Source organism: Acomys minous, assembly GCF_964271855.1.
Source record: "Acomys minous genome assembly, chromosome: 1".
Lineage (NCBI taxonomy): Eukaryota > Metazoa > Chordata > Mammalia > Rodentia > Muridae > Acomys > Acomys minous.
Window position 1 is genome coordinate 103,208,765 of NC_140483.1, and position 16,034 is coordinate 103,224,798.

The following is a 16,034-nucleotide window of genomic DNA, read 5'->3' on the forward strand; positions in this document are numbered from 1 at the left end:
CAGTTAGTAATTTTTTCACATATAGCATGTTGCCTGTATGAAATTGAGCTCTAAAGTTAATTGCTGAGCAGATTCCTTCTGTCATTTGCATAGCAGAGTTGAAATTTGTTTGCTACATCAACAAGTTAAGGACGTTTCACAAGCTAAGAAATAAACAAATAATGCCAGTTTATAGGTGGTTTGCTTTCTCCTTTGGATGTGACCTTTAAAATTATAAATAATAGAGCAAATCCTGGAATGTAAGCCTAAATGAACATATTCTACAGGTAAATACAGGGCTCAGTATTTTTATGTTTTTAGTGTTTTTTTAAAAACCAGTTCTGATCTTAAGCCACCGAGCATTACTAGAGTTATGCAAATAATTACATGAAAAACATGTTTATAACTTAGCCAAACCTTGATTTTTGTAACTCAAAGAATAAGAGTTGAAATTTCTTATGTGTTTTTTGATAAACTGCAGTATTGTTTAAGTGCATCTTGTGTTTTGTTTATTGCTACAATTTAAGAACTTTATTTGAAAGCAGTTTTGGAAGATGACCAGGTATACCTTTTAGAGCAGTAACTGTTTGAACTGTAGCCATCTAGTCAAGTAAATGCTGATTTCAGAGCTCCTGTGCAGTGTGCGCTTTGAACAGTCTGAAGCTTGACTTGCACTAGCTGTCAGGGCTCCTTGCATTTTCATTCTTCATGGTCTCTTGGGATTCTCCTTGTATGTGTTGGAATGTGTCGTACAGCACTTCATGAGCTTGATCTAAACTTAGAGTCTAGGTGTTCTGAGCTCTTCTAGTCTTCCTGCGTTACCAGAATGCTAGAAGTAAGAATGGAGGGGTTTGGTGAGAGCCCTGGGATGCACGTGGGTCTGTACCGATCTCTGCCAGCCAACCTTCCAGCCAACCATACTGCTAGCTGTGCGTCTTCTGAAGTCATGCATGAGGCAGTCAGTCAACCTTTATACTCAGCAGACGAAACATCTTGGAAACATGGGTTAGATCTCTGCCTTGGCAGGGGAAAAGCACTGAAGAGAGTGGGATGGGGTCACCTACAGTGGCTGTCACTGAGGTTTGTCTGTGCAAGCCTTGACTTAATACAGATCAGTTTTTCTGGAAGCTAAAGAAATCATAAGTAACTTTTCTGCTTAGAAAAGAAAAGAAAAACCTACACATTGTACTTTCCAGCATACAGAAAATGGTTAAATATAAACTGCTTATTTTTAGTGATGTTTCACAGCATACATACTGGCACATAGTTTAGGTCAGATGTAGTGCAAGTACAAGAATTGTGTTTGGAGACAAGGGTGTTTAGGGCTCAGCAGCAGCGCTATCGTGACAAGGCCCTCCAGTCAGTCTCTAACCTGTATTTGTTCTTGTATCAGCTCCAAATAAAAGCCCAAACGATGGATTTCAAAAGGCAGTAGCTAGAAAGAACTTGGACCAGTTTTTGTGGGTTACTCTGTGTGTTAGGTCTAGAAGTAACCTTAACTTCAGGACATTAAGATGGCAACACACTAGGCAAATTTGTATTTGGTGCAGCAAATGGTACATTGTGTTAATAAAGGCTGTATTGACTGAAAAGATATGATCAACACTTGGTGTTTACTTTTTAGCATTGTCTCCTGTACATGAAAGACTAAAATTCTGCTTCTGGACGTCTTGCCATGTGACTAAATTGTTTGATTCAATTTAAGTTAGTTTTATATAGCATTCAAGGTGTTAATAGTTTTCTGATTGCCGCGCATACCTTTACTCCCAGCACTCAGGAGTGCAGGACAGCCAGGACCACGAGGGAAACCCTGTCTTGAAAACCACCCAAAAAAAAGCCCTCATATTTTCTTCAGTACTTTTTTTCTGGCACCTGGAAAAGTGGACCAACACTTGCATGCATATTCAAGGCTCTTCAGTCCAATCCCCGGCTTGTGTTTCCTCTTTCTGCACTCATCACAGTACGTGTTTAAGTTGCATGTTTTTCTTGTTATCACTTACTTCCCTTAGGCTCTTGTTGATAGTAAGTGCAGTTGTATTTGTTCAGCTCAGCCATACATGAAGAGCTCTTGTGTATGGATGATTAGTGGTAGATCTTTATTGTGAAGAGAGTGGACACACACTGAGGAAGGAGATTAAATTGCTGTTAAAGACTTGACATGTTGGGGCTGGGGAGATGGCTCAGAGGTTAAGAGCACTGTCTGCTCTTCCAGAGGTCCTGAGTTCAATTCCCAGCAACCACATGGTGGCTCACGACCATCTAGGATAAGACCTGGTGCCCTTTTCTGGTGTTCAGGAGAACAGGCAAGTGTAAAAAACAAAACAAAACAAAACAAAAACCTGTATACATAATAAACCGGTAAATCTTTTAAAAAAAAAAAAAAGACTTGTTTCACTGAAGTAATATTTGTTTAAAAAGGAAATTTCTTACAAATTATCAGGGCTTGGATATATCCACACGTAGTTAAGAGCGCTTGCTGTTGTAAAGGACCCACACCATGCAAGTGACAACTGCCTGTATGTAACTCCAGTTCCAAGGATTCTAACATTCTCTACTGTCCTCTGGCACTATGTACACATGGTGCAAAAAGAAACACAAAAAAAACATTTTAAGTTTATCACTTGTTGATTTTACTCAAGATACTGATTTTCTGTGTAGTTACTTGCTATAAATCTGGTATAATACTAAGCTGGTCATATTTGTCTCTATCTGTTGGTCTAAAACTTTTTAGATTATAGGGTGGCACCAACCTGGGAGTTTAGAAGTCCACTGTATCTTGTCCTGATGCCATGGAAACTTGAACAAATACATGGTTATCCACTCCACATTTATAAACGGGGTAGGGGGTCAAACACAGGCCTTGAGTATGTATGCTTTTAAAAACGTTTGTGTATGGGCGTTTTGCTTGCATGTATGTATATGTACTACAAGTACGCATGATGTCCTAGTTCAGAAGTGTATGTGTGCATGAGCACTGGAAACTGGAGTTATAGATGCTTATGAGCCAACATGTGGGTTCTCTATAAGAGCATCCCATGCTCTTTACCACTGAGCATCTCTCCAGCCCAAATACGTGTTCTGTGACTATGTGTACCTGTACCATCAGCCTCATTCTCGCAGGAAACAGGCTCTGTGTTCTCCAGGCTATCTTCAGCCCTGCCCCAAGCCCTCCAAGTAGCTATGACGGGTGCTCCACTGTGCCTGGCCTTGCCACCCTATGTCTCTAGTGAAAGAGAGTATAATTATAACCCAAGATTTTAGTGGAATAGGTGACAAGAATTGTGCACTAGATAGAAAATGTTCCTGTTTTTTTTTGTTGTTGTTGTTCATTTTCCTAGGTTAGGTATTAAATGTTACACATAAATACTAAAGGTTTTTGTTGTCTAGTCCTGCGTATTAAACTCAGGCCTTCAAGTATGCTAGGCAAGAGCTAAACCACCCAGGCTTTCTCTCTCCCTCCTCACCCCCCCCCCCTTTTTTTTCTTTTTTCTTTTTTTTTTTTTTTTTTTTTTTGGGACAGGATTTCTATGTGTAACAGAGCCTCCCTCTGCCTTGGGAGAGTGCTGGGGTTTAAAGGTGTGTGCCACCATCACCCAGCTTTGTGGTTGTTTTTCATTGCCAACTCTGATTTTGTGCCAGTATGTTTTGTTTTGTTAGATTTATTTATTATGTATGCAGTGTTCTGCCTGCATGTGAGCCAGCAGGCCAGAAGAGGGCACCAGATCTCATTATGGATGGTTGTGAGCCACTATGTGGTTGCTAGGAATTAAACTCAGGACTATTGGGGTTTTTGTTTGTTTGCTTTTGTTTTGTTTTGTTTTGTTTTTTGTTGTTGTTTTGTTTTGTTTTTGAGACAATGGTGTCTCTGTGTAGCCCTGACAGTTCTGGACTTGCTTTGTAGACAGGCTAGCCAGGCAGAGATCCACCTGCTTCTGCCTCCTGAGTTCTGGGATTAAAGGTGTGGTGCCACTACAGAGCTGAATTCAGGACCTTTGGAAAAGCCAGTGCTCTTAACCTTTGAGCAGTCTCTGCAGCACGAAAGAGCCAATCTTTAATGTCCTCTAAAAATGTCAGTTTTACTTTGCCCACATTCTCTGGTCTGAGTTACTTTCTGTACTCTTCTTGTGATGCTTGGGTCAAGTCCAGTGGTGGGTAAATAGCAGGCCAGTGCTCTTCCATTAACCTGCATCCCCAATATTTCAAAAATGTATTTATTGTGGTGTGTAAGAAGTGTGTGGAGGATAGAGAACAGCATTGTGAACTGGTTCTCTCCTTCCATTACATGGGTTCTGGAAATTGAACTAAGATCACCATTTACTGAATAAGAAAGTGTGTATGTACAAATGCTCTCAAAGAGCAGAAGAGGGTATCAAATCCCCTGGGAATGGAATTACAGGTGGATGTGACCTGCCCATGTAGGTACTAGGGCACAAACTCGGATCTCTGGAAGAGCAGTAAGTATTCTAGAAAGGGCATCTCTACAGTTCCTGTGTGTGTGTGTTGGTTTTTCCAATGTAGCCCTGGCTGTTCTGGAAATCACTTAGCAGACTAGGCTGGCCTTGAACTCAGAGATCTGCCTGCCTCTGCCTCCTGCGTGCAGGGATTAAAGGCACGCGCCACCACCACCCAGCAACCCATTGATAAAATTTTAAATAGCTGAAGTGAAGAGAAATGCCTTGCCTTAAATTTTGCAGTAGTCATTTTTTCCCCCTAAACTTAGCAAATAAAGGTCAGGTTAGGTCAGTATAGCCTTTTCATTGTTGTGTGACATTTCTGGGGAGACATTAGCAAACATCTACTCATCCCAGATATGGAAGGAAGGACAGAGAGAAGTGTGGATACCACCAGTATCAGTTTGCTGAACAAGTGAGTTTTGTTGAAGTTATAGGAACATGAATGGGGGGGGGCGGGGCGGGGCTTACACCTGCATCACCAGAAGCCTACCCAGCATGGCTGAGAGTTCATGAAAGCTGGAAATTTGGAGCTTTTGTGCAACCTTCAGGAAGCTCAACAGGCTCAGCTCAGCACAGCACAGTTCATCTCTGCTGCATCTAAGAAGCTGAACTTGTTCGAGTATGTCTCAGCAGTCCTCACTGCTTCTATATACTTGAGAATGGAGGGGGCCTGATGAATCTGTTCAGGTTTTTGGGTTTTGGTTGGTTGGTTTGGTTTTTTGTTTGTTTGTTTGTTTGTTTGTTTTTGGTTTTTTTGCTTTTTGTTTGTTTGTTTGAGACAGGGTTTCTGTGTGCAGCCCTGGCTCTCCTGGACTCATTTTTGTAGACCAGGCTGGCCTCAAACTCCTAGAAATCCACTTGCCTCTGCCTCTGGAGTGGTGGGATTAAAGGCATGTGCCACTAACCCTGACTTAAGTCTGGTCAGTTTTAGGGACTTCCTGGAGCTACTGAGTTGTTTACTTGTTGCACCTAAGCTTCCCTACTGGGTATAATGTTTTACCTCCCCTTAGAATACATTGTTTCATCTCCTTATAAGTATCCTGTGAGCTTTCCTCCAAAATGGATGATTTACTCTCAGAAGATATCTTTACACAATATTAATGTAGTCAGAAACCTAGTGCAAGAGCATCAGAGAGCCAAATTTAGAATTGGAGGCCCAACCTTAGAAATAAAAATAATCAGATCTAATATGACTTCAAATAGACCTGTTTGTTTTGTGACAATAATAACTGGTTTTATTTGACTTGGGAGAAGGGAATACAGAGTTTCATTCTGTAGCCCAAATTGATTTTCAGCTTGGTTTGATCATCCTTTTTTTAGCTTCTTAAGTACAGGGTTTGCAGATGAAAACCCAGCACTTGACTCAGACACTTTGTAAAACTGTTGTCTTAACAATACAGAATGTGGGGCTGGAGAGATGGCTCAGAGGTTAAGGGCATTGACTACTCCTCAAGAGGTCCTGAACTCAATTCCCAGCAACCACATGGTGGCTCACAACCATCTATGTCATCTGATGCCCTCTTCTGGCCTGCATGTGTACATGTAGGCAGAACATTGTATACATAATAATGTATTTTTAAAAATGCAGAATGTGCTGCTGGAGAGATGTCTCAGTGGTTAAGAGCATGGCCTGCTCTTCCAAAGCACCCGGGTTCAATTCCCAGCACCCACATGACAGCTCACAACTGTCTGTAACTCCAAGATCTGACGCTTTCACACCAATGCACATAGATTAAAACTAAATAAAATATTTTTTTTTAAATGCAGAATGTAAGTTCTGTTATTTTGCTCACAGAGGAAAAGGTTTCATTAAGTTCTGTACTTAAAGCATATTGAACTGTTTGCTTGTGTTTAACATCATATCAAAGGACTTTCTATCCTGGACATAAAACTTTTAACAGTAGAGACACTCCCTATGAGGATCCATTTCTAGACTATGAATCTAGTTACATGCTTATGGAATGGCTGTACTAGAGTCAAGAGGCTTAAAACTCATGATTCAAATGGTTGATTTTGAGCACAGTTTTTTTTTCTTTTTTTTTCTGTGCTAGCCTTGGCTGTCCTGGACTCACTTTGTAGACCAGGCTGGCCTTGAACTCACGGCAATACACCTGCCTCTGGCTCCTAAGTGCTGGGATTAAAGGCGTGCACCACCAAGCTCGGCTGAGCACAGTTTTCATAACGGTAGTTTTGGTCTTATGTTTATTTTAAAAATTGGCTTTTGAGGTAGCATTATCCCTACTTCCCTAACATTTAATATAGTGGTAAGTATTTGGTTTTGTTTGTTTGGGTTTTTTGGTTTTGTTTTGTTTTTTTTTTGGTTTTGGGTTTTTTGGTTTTGTTGTTGTTGTAGTTGTAGTTGTTGTTGTTTATTGAGACATAGTTTCTCTGTGTGTATCCAGTGGTAAGTATTTAATGTGTTTATTGAACTGAACTTCTTGATGTGCAAAGGCAGTACCTTAATTATGGTCTACTAGGTCTTTTTTTTTTTTAAAGTTTTGTTGTTTATTTTCCTTGATTGTGATGTATTTAAGTATCCATTTTGTGTAAAAGATGTACCCCTTCATCTCTGTGGGGTTGTCTGTACATTGTTCAGTATCCCCACGTGCAGAAACACTGGGAGGACTGAAAGCTGTGGTCCAGATTGATGATTGCCCATCTAGATACTTGATGTTCTTCTGTGACAAAGAAGACGTTTCTTCAGGCCAGGCAGTGGTGGTGCATACCTGGAATGCCAGCACTGGGGAGGCAGAGGCAGTCGGATCACGGTGAGTTCGAGGCCAGCCTTGTCTATAAAGTTAGTCCAGGACACCCAAGGATACACAGAGAAACCCTGTCTCAAAAAACCAGAAGAAGAAGAGGAGGAGGAAGAGAAGTTTCTTCAAAGAAGATTCACACAGCACCCCCCAGTAATACACGAAACGATGTGCATGCCATTAGTCATATATAAATGCTAATAAAAATACAATGGGTTTCCTCCTTATAGTTATGGGGATAACTACAATAACAATGTTGTTCAGGTTAGGCAAAAATTGAAGTCCTTAAAATTAGTAGGTGGCTGGTGTGGTAGCTAGTGCCCATAATCCACACACTTAGGAGCTAAGGGAGAAGAGTGGCTTTATGTTCAAGACCAACCTGGGCTACAGAGAGTTCCAGGCTAGCCTGGCTACAGCCGGCTCTTCCTCTTTTTATTTTAGATTTACTTTTAGTTTTTGTTGTTGTTGTTGGTTTGGTTTTTTCCCCCCTGAGACGGGGTTTCCTGTTTTAGCCCTGGCTGTCCTGATTGCACTTAGTAGACCAAGCTGGCTTTGAACTCACAGAGATCTGCCTGCCTCTGCCTCCCAAGTGCTAGGATTAAAGGTGTGCGCCACCACTGCCCGGCTGCTTTTAGTTTTTAAAGTATTGGGGAGGGGGAAATGTGTACATACGAAGGCAGTATCTAGAGAGGCCAGGTAGAGATGCTACTCAGAATCCTTGGAACCAGAGGTACAGGCAACTGCACCCACATCTTCAGCGAGAATAGTACATGCTCTTCACTGCTGAGCCATCTCCTCCAGCAGCGGGCATAGTAGCTGCCAGCACCATGAATGTTGGCCGGTGGGGAGGACGTTTTCAGGTCAGTTCCTGAACTTGATTTCTCTATGGCCCATAACCAAAATACGTTGTATCTTCAGCAATGGGCTTTTACCACCTAGTTACAAGAGGCAGCCAAGAACAACAGTGCCAGTGGTGGTAGGGGGAACCTTTGAGGCCTCCTTGGCCCAAGCCTGGCACTGAGTATATATCTTAATATATACTTAATATCGTATTAATAACTAACACATTTTAACATTATATACATATACATATACGTAGATATTAGCTTACAAATGACTTGAGTTTCTAGAAGTTTTTCTTACACCCATGGGTTAGGCTAGTCCAGTCCCACCTCCCCTCCATTCTGTCCTTACTCCATCTCCTTATCCATTTGAAGCTTTAATTCTCACTATCTTCCCCCTCTGCTTTCATACTGTGTTTTCTAATCTCTCCTCACTCCACTAATGCCTCATCTCCCCCCCCCCCATGGGCACTCTCTAGTTTCCTGAGCTCTACAGTCAGTCCAAATTAAACAAAACAAACCGTAAAATCCAAAGCTAGGATTCACATATGGGCGAGAACAGGAGACTTAGTCTTGCTGAGCCTAAGTTACCCACCCCTTAGTATTTTCCAGTTTCATCTGTTTTTCAGCAAATTGTCTCATTTGTATTTACCTCTGGATAAAGCTCCCTTGTGTGTATATGTCACGCTTTCAGTATCCTTTCATCAGTTCCTGGACATTTTGGCTGATTCCATTTCCTAGCTATCGTTAATAAAGCATCAAGGAACATGGCTGTGCAGGTGTCGCTGTAGGAGTATACAGAGTCCTTTGGGTATATGCCCAGGAGTGGTAGAGCTGGATCATATGGCAGGTCTATTTTCAGGTTTCTGAAGAATCTCTACACTGATTTCCATAGAGACTGCACCAACTTACACTCCCACCAGCCTTGGGTAAGCATTCTGACTTCCACTCATCCGCCCCAACATTTACTGTCATTTGCTTTCTTTTTTCTTTCTTTCTTGGTTTTTTCCAGACAGGGTTTCTCTTGTAGCCTGGCTGTCTTGGAACTCACTCTGTAGACCAGGCTGGTCTTGAACTCAAAGATCCACCTGCCTTTCCTCTTCTTCCTCCTCTTCCTCTTCCTCCTCCTCCTTCTTTTCTTAGATTTATTTATTTATCATTTAAACAGTATTCTGCCTGCAGGCCAGAAGAGGGCATTAGATCACATTATAGATGGTTGCTAGCCATGGTAATTGAACTCAGGACCTTTGAAAGAACAGCCAGTGGGCTGGAGAGATGGCTCAGGGGTTAAGAGCACTTGGCTGCTCTTCCAGAAGTCCTGAGTTCAATTCCTAGCAACCACATGGTGGTTTATAATCATCTGTAGTGGAATCTGAGCGCCTCTTCTGATGTGCATGAAAACAGAGTTTTCATGTACATAAATAAATAAATCTTTAAAAGGAAGAAAATCAATCCATGATGAATAGAAGGAAAGAACAGTCAGTGCTCTTAACCTCTGAGCCATCTCTCCAGCCTGTGTCCCCCCCCCCCCCCCCCCCCGCCCCATTCACCCTGTCTTTCCTTCAGTGCATATTTTTGGCACTTTTGTCAAAAGTAAGGTGGCTATAGTTGCAAAGCCCTAGATTCAGGTCTTCTTTTCTATTCCATTGATCTGTGTGTCTGTTTTGTGCCACTGCCATGCTGTTTTTATTACAGAGTAATATCCGTAGAATAACTTTCAATCAGGTAATTCAGCTGCATTCTTTTATTTTTAATTTTTAATTTTTTGGAAACAGGGTTTCTCTGTGTAGCTTTGGCTGTCTTAGACTCACTTTGTAGACCAGGCTGGCCTCGAACTCACAGCGATCCGCCTGCCTCTGCCTCCCAAATGCTGGGATTAAAAGCGTGTGCCACCATACCCGCCTCAGCTGTATTATTAAAAAAAAAAAAAGTTTTCCTTCCCAGGAGACAGAGGCAGTGGGATCGCTGTGACTTCGAGGCTAGCCTGGTCTACAAAATGAGTCCAGGACATCCAGGGCTACACAGAGAAACCTTGTCTCAAGAAAAAATTTTTTCCTTTGAGTTTTGTATGGATTCTTTCTAAATTTCACATAATGCACCCCATTCCCACTCATCTCCGCATCCCTTCATATCCAACCCTCAAATGAAAAACAAAACAAAAAACCCAAAACATTTCGCCATGGAAGCTGCAGTGTGCCATACAGTATACCCGTTGTCCACCCAGCTTTACCTGGAAATCTTCATTGCAATGACTCCATTGGTCTGATTCAAGGCCTCTGGCTTCTGCTATCCTATCAACAGTGCATCCTTCCCTGGACCGCTCTTGGATATCCTGATGTTGGCCTGTGTCACAGAGATCCTGCAGCACTGCATCTGGAGGACCCACCCCTTTACTCACTCCAGCGGTTTATCAATGGAATAGATGTTGGGGTGGGCTAACTCAAAGTCTTGGATCTGGGCCTGGGTGGCAGTGGAGGTGGTCAACCCACCAGCTCTCCTGTACCCACACCACCAGGGCCAGTTCTCCAGCACTGCATAACCAAGTGCCGCAGCTGGCAAGGAGCAGGACTAGCTTTCCAGCTCTCATGCCCTCAAGTCGGCTCACCTGTGTCCATGACCTCAAGGCCAGCTTTACTGTGTTGCCCAAGTCAGGTGCAGGGCTGATCTCCCAAATCCTGCAGCTAATGAAAGATGCGGCTGGCTTATCCCGCTCTCTTGGCCCCTGGGACCAGCTCTCCTGCTTGGTACTGGTGGTCAAGGGTGTGTGTGGGGAGGCAGTAGCTATATTCAACTTACAGTGGAAATATGTGGTCAGTAACCCTACCACAAGTCATACAGCAGTTGGCTTTCTCATTTAGCTGCACACTGTTGAATATTTCTTTGTTCACGCTGTTTTTCTTCAGAAACCACCAGCTACGCCTGCGTGTTCAATGGCACACTTACAGCTCCAGTCTCCATCATCTCCTCTCTAATGGTCTTTTGAATTTTCTTTTAGAACACTATCCAGTCTGTGTTGAAATCTGTATTCCTTCACAAACACCTTGGCTGTTCTTTTGTTTGAATCAAGAGCCAAGCAAGAATAGGATTTTTGCATCTTTACTATGTCTCTTAAGTATCCTTTAATCCATGAGGCTTTTACCCCCATCCTCTTCCCTTTTATGGCGTTTATAAAATTGACTCATTTGTCTTGATCAATTTCCTATAATCTGGCTGTTTGCAGCCTTGTGATATGATCCAATAAGCTCCTATTTATTCACCTTTCTCATCCTGAATTTCCCATATACACCGATCATGAGACATAAAATCTCAATTAGATTCTTTTGGCTATAACATATCCTATTTACTTCCTCTTGTACTATCTTAGGAGGCACATAATATCTGGCTGCCTCGCTCTTACTGATGTAACACTGATCAATATGTTCATGTGTACAGCGTGATTCATTTGTTACAGTTGGCCCTCTGTATCTGCACAGGGTGCAGGGTGATTCCAGGATTGCCCTGCAAATAACAGAATCTGCAAATGCTCAGGCCCTTATATACAGGCGTTCATTATTTACATAGGACCTATACATATCTTCCCATATACTATAGAATCGCTCTACATTGTATAATGTAATATAAATGTGGTATAAACAGTTGTTGTACTGTATTGTTTAAGGAATAAAGAGAAGCGAAAACATCTGTACTCATTTAGACACAACCATTATAGGACTGCAGGCATAGTGCAGGAATGCCAGATAAGCACAGCTAGAGTGGTGAGTATGGTGGCGAAAATAGAGGACAGCTGAATTAGGACACCATTTTGAAGGTTTTGTTTTGTTTCAAACAGAGTCTCACTATGCAGCTCTGGCTCACCTGAAGGTTGCTTTATAGAGCAGCCTGACCTTGAACTGGAGGCAACTGCCCTGCCTCAGCCTCCTGCTCACACCTGGGATGATAGGTGTAAGCCACCCAAAGTGGCAGATGGAACATTTAGATAAGGAACAGCACTCATCTGGATAACTATGAAGAAATACGCGGGGACTGGAGCGATGGATTGACGGCTCTTTGAGAGGACCTGGCTTCAATTCCCAGCACCCACATGGCAGCTCACAACTATCCGTAACTCTAAGATCTGATACTCTCACACAGACACACATGCAGACAAATCTACAAAGCAAGTCTAGAACAGCCAAAGCTACACAGAGAGACCCTGTCTCGAAAAACAACAAAACAAAACAAAACAAAACAAAAAACCAAAAAAGGCTGGAATGATGGCTCAGTGGCTAAGAGCACTTGTTCCCACAGAGGACAGTGCCCCTATGGTGGCTCACAACTGTCTGCAACTCCAGTTAGGGGACCCTCAGGTGATGCACTGACACCTTTGCAGGCAAACAACTTAGACACATAAAATAAAAAATAAAATATTAAAAAAAAATATGAAACACTCCATTTTACAGTGAAGAAATCCAAATCCAGATAGCCTCTCCATCCTGTACCACTACTCGGTGAAACAGACTGAGACTCAGTAGAGAGGCTGCAGTAAAACAATCAAGAGACTCAGTAGAGAGGCTGCAGTAAAACAATCAAGTTCTCCTGTAGCTGGCTGTGAATGCATACACCTGCAATTCTGGCACCCGGACTACAGCAGAAAAAAACCTATCTTAGCCAGGCGCAGTGGCATACGCACTTGGGAGGCAGAGGCAGGCAGATCTCTGTGAGTTCAAGGCCAGCCTGGTCTACAAAGCGAGTCATTGAGAGCCAGGACTACAGCAAAAATCTTGTCTCGAAAAATCCAAACAACCAAAAGGAAAAACCCTATCTTGAGAAACCAAAAATAAATAAATAAAATAATTTTACTATCTTTACAGAATTTGAAATTCAGACAAAATCACGAAGGCTGTGCAGTTTGCCTTACTAATAAGGCAATAGACGGGAGGGATGACAAGCCTTCTCTACACTTGGTAATGACAGGGCTAGGACGAGAATGCAAACCTTGGATTCTCATTTACTGCCTTTCCTAAGTTCCCATAAGTCCGCTGTTGGTTGTTGAATGCCTCCGTTTCGCTAGTGAGGTCAACCATGAACGGCTCCTTGGAGAAAGACTCAGGCAAGAAGACCCTCGCCTGGCCTCTGCCTCCTCATGCCTCAGTGAGCAAAGCCTCAGCAGACGGCTGCTGACATTCTGATCTAGCGACTCACAGACCAAAAAACAGGCACGAACTACACTGCATTACAAATATTGCAGCGGTGACCCAGAATCTCTTGCAGGTCCTCCAATATGACGAGAAGGTCTCATATTTCCTCTGTGCGATCAGAATGTGCACTGGCTATCTTAGTCTGAATTATCTCAGGTTTCCCCTTGCCCTTGGAAGGGGAGACTACAGACACCTGCCCACCTATTATGGTCTGTGTTTTCTAACAAGAGAAGGAAATGAGAATAGTTCAGGAGATTAGGAAGAACTGCGTCTACTGATAGTCATTGCTATTTGCTGTGGAAATTAAAATTTGAATACCATTATTAAATTTTATTTAAATAACTATTTTATTTTTACTGAGATAGGGTTTCTCTGTATAGCTCTGGATGTCATCGGGCTTTCTCTGTAGACCAGGTAGGTTGGCAAACTGACAAAGATCCACCTGCCTCTGTCTCCCGAGTGCTAGGATTAAAGGCCTGCACCACCACAGCCCAGCGAAACAATAATTCCAGCTAAATAGCAATTCCTTAATATTCATTATATCTTTACTTTGCTCCAGTAGTCTTTTACAATTTGAACCAGCCCAAGTGAAACGAATATATTGCATTTTGTGCTACTGTTTTATTGGGAATACTTTTTAACAGATCCTCCAACTTTTACTTCATTATGGCTGAGCCATTTTCTAACATGGTGTGTCAATTCCAACCCTAGAGATTCACTTCCTCTTCCCCTTTTGGTATTATCAGACATCTTAAAGTTGCCTATCCGCTAATAAGCCACATTCCGACAAAACGTAGGAGCATCTTCTTCCGATGGGCAGTAAAGAGTTTTAGAAAACACTGAAGAAATCACTGACGATCATATATATGCCTCTATACCACCTGAAAGCCACACTCTTGGCCCCTGAGTGTGTTGGGAACATTCTGTTGTTCCTCTGGCTTTTGTTTTGCTTTCGGTGCTCAGAGATCAAATCCAGGGTCTCCGGCATGTTACCCACGGCTTTCTCAGTGAACTATACACCCCATCCCTCTACTATGTAGATGACAGGTAATAACCACCGGCCTCGAATTTCCTACGATGTGGCTAATGCTGATTTTTGTCCCCCCGCCCTGTGAAGATCTGTTGACACACATGAGGCTGATACCAGACATTAGTCCTACTGTGAGCGACACCAAAATTCCTGTAACTACTTTTCTCCCTTCTGAATATCTTGCCCGGCAGGGTATTTGCTCTGATGAGGTCACAATGCTTTGTTTGTGGAGTCATCCGCTGTCGCTTACACCTTTAGGAAGAGTCAACTTTTAAATAAAATGAATGGTACCCAAAACTGCAACCTGAAGTCACAGAACAAAGACTTGGCTTTGCGAATGGCTTGAGAGCCTTTTCTAGAAGTTTACCTCTTTCACTGGGCCTTTTGGGCTTTATGCCATGCTGTAATGGTGACAACACAACTGAACTGACACCTGATATGCTTCAAGTTGATTCTTGATTTTCAAGTCATGCAAACTCCCTCAACATCACAGTCTACACAGAAAGGGAAAAGCCCATTTCTGATAATAAAGTCTTGGAGAGGGAAGAGACTACCCCACTCCCTGCACAAAAAAAAAAAAAAAAAAAAAAAAGTCCCTCCTTGGTGAAGACAAACTTGAATATTATGCCATAGAAAAACATATTTTAAAGATCTTTTCCTTTTTTGAACACATTTTCTTACGGATGTTCCCAGAGAACATTGTGATCTTTCTTAAGTGTGAAGGGTGATATCCTACATCGCTATTATATTTATATCTTAGAGAATTTCTGAAAAAGAAGCCAAGTCAATAAAAATAAAGATTTAAGCTTTCATTCGGGTAAAGCAAAAAGCCTTCTACTCAACATGTCAGCCTCCTTTTAGAGCTAGAACACGAGGTGCAAGCTTTTGGCTTCCATTTTCCTCAAATAAACCAAATGACATCTTTGGTTCCGGAAGAGCTTTAAAAATGTGACTTCTGATAAATGTTGGCAGAACTGGTGCATTCCTAGAATAAATTCTGTATGCTCAGCGTTTCCAACCCAAACTCTTTCATAGGTCGGCTGATCATGAAACTGCCCACCACAGAACAGGATGAAGAGAAAGCTCGGCATGGCAGAAGGTTTAAGTGCGTTATAACATGAACTATTATAATGAGAATTCGTGGCTACAGTCAAATCACTTATCAAAGTTAGGCTGACGTAACAACGACTACTATGGTATACATGGACTTTACAATTTAGAGGGTTGGGAAAGGGAGCTAGAAAATTGCCAACAAAAGAAAACTTCATTATTCTCTCTCCTTCCCTTTCCAGCACGTCCCAACTCTAAATCCAGCTGCTCTTGCCACAAAGATCACAGCGTTGCCCTGCTCTTAGTTTTCATTCTGTCCCATAAGGAAACCTCTAACTCTCAGCCCCACAAAGTACAAGCCTCCTGGGTTTGCAAAGAGGAGAAAGCATCCACAGGCGAAGTTGTATCTGGCTCAGGAGTACAGAAAAGACCTAAGGAGGGGAGGGTTTAAAAAAAAAACAAAAACCCTATAAATCTTACATCTGTAGCTGGAAAACAGAAACCCCTCGCGCACGCAAAACAAAACGAAACAAAACAGAAAAAAAAACAAAACAAAAAACCCTCGTTGATCCAGACAGCTACGTGACCTCGGCTTACTGTAGCGGGTCGAGCCGCGGGTGGGCCGGCGTGTAAACTGGCTGGGAAACAAGGTACCCAAGGCCCGCCCCTCCCCACCTGGCCCCGCCCCGGGCTCCCGCGCGCCAGCCAATCGGACGCGCGGGCCCCTTCCCATCGGCGACCCCGCC

General features: G+C 42.6%; 1 long non-coding RNA gene across 1 annotated transcript; it reads right to left on the reverse strand.

The window, feature by feature from the left end:
- Positions 1-27: 27 nt before the first annotated feature.
- On the reverse strand, positions 28-3,382 carry LOC311600362. The gene is made up of 2 exons (XR_014780221.1): positions 2,375-3,382; positions 28-2,146 (listed from the first exon to the last, which is right to left on the reverse strand). It is a non-coding gene; the product is annotated as an uncharacterized lncRNA (long non-coding RNA).
- Positions 3,383-16,034: the final 12,652 nt, after the last annotated feature.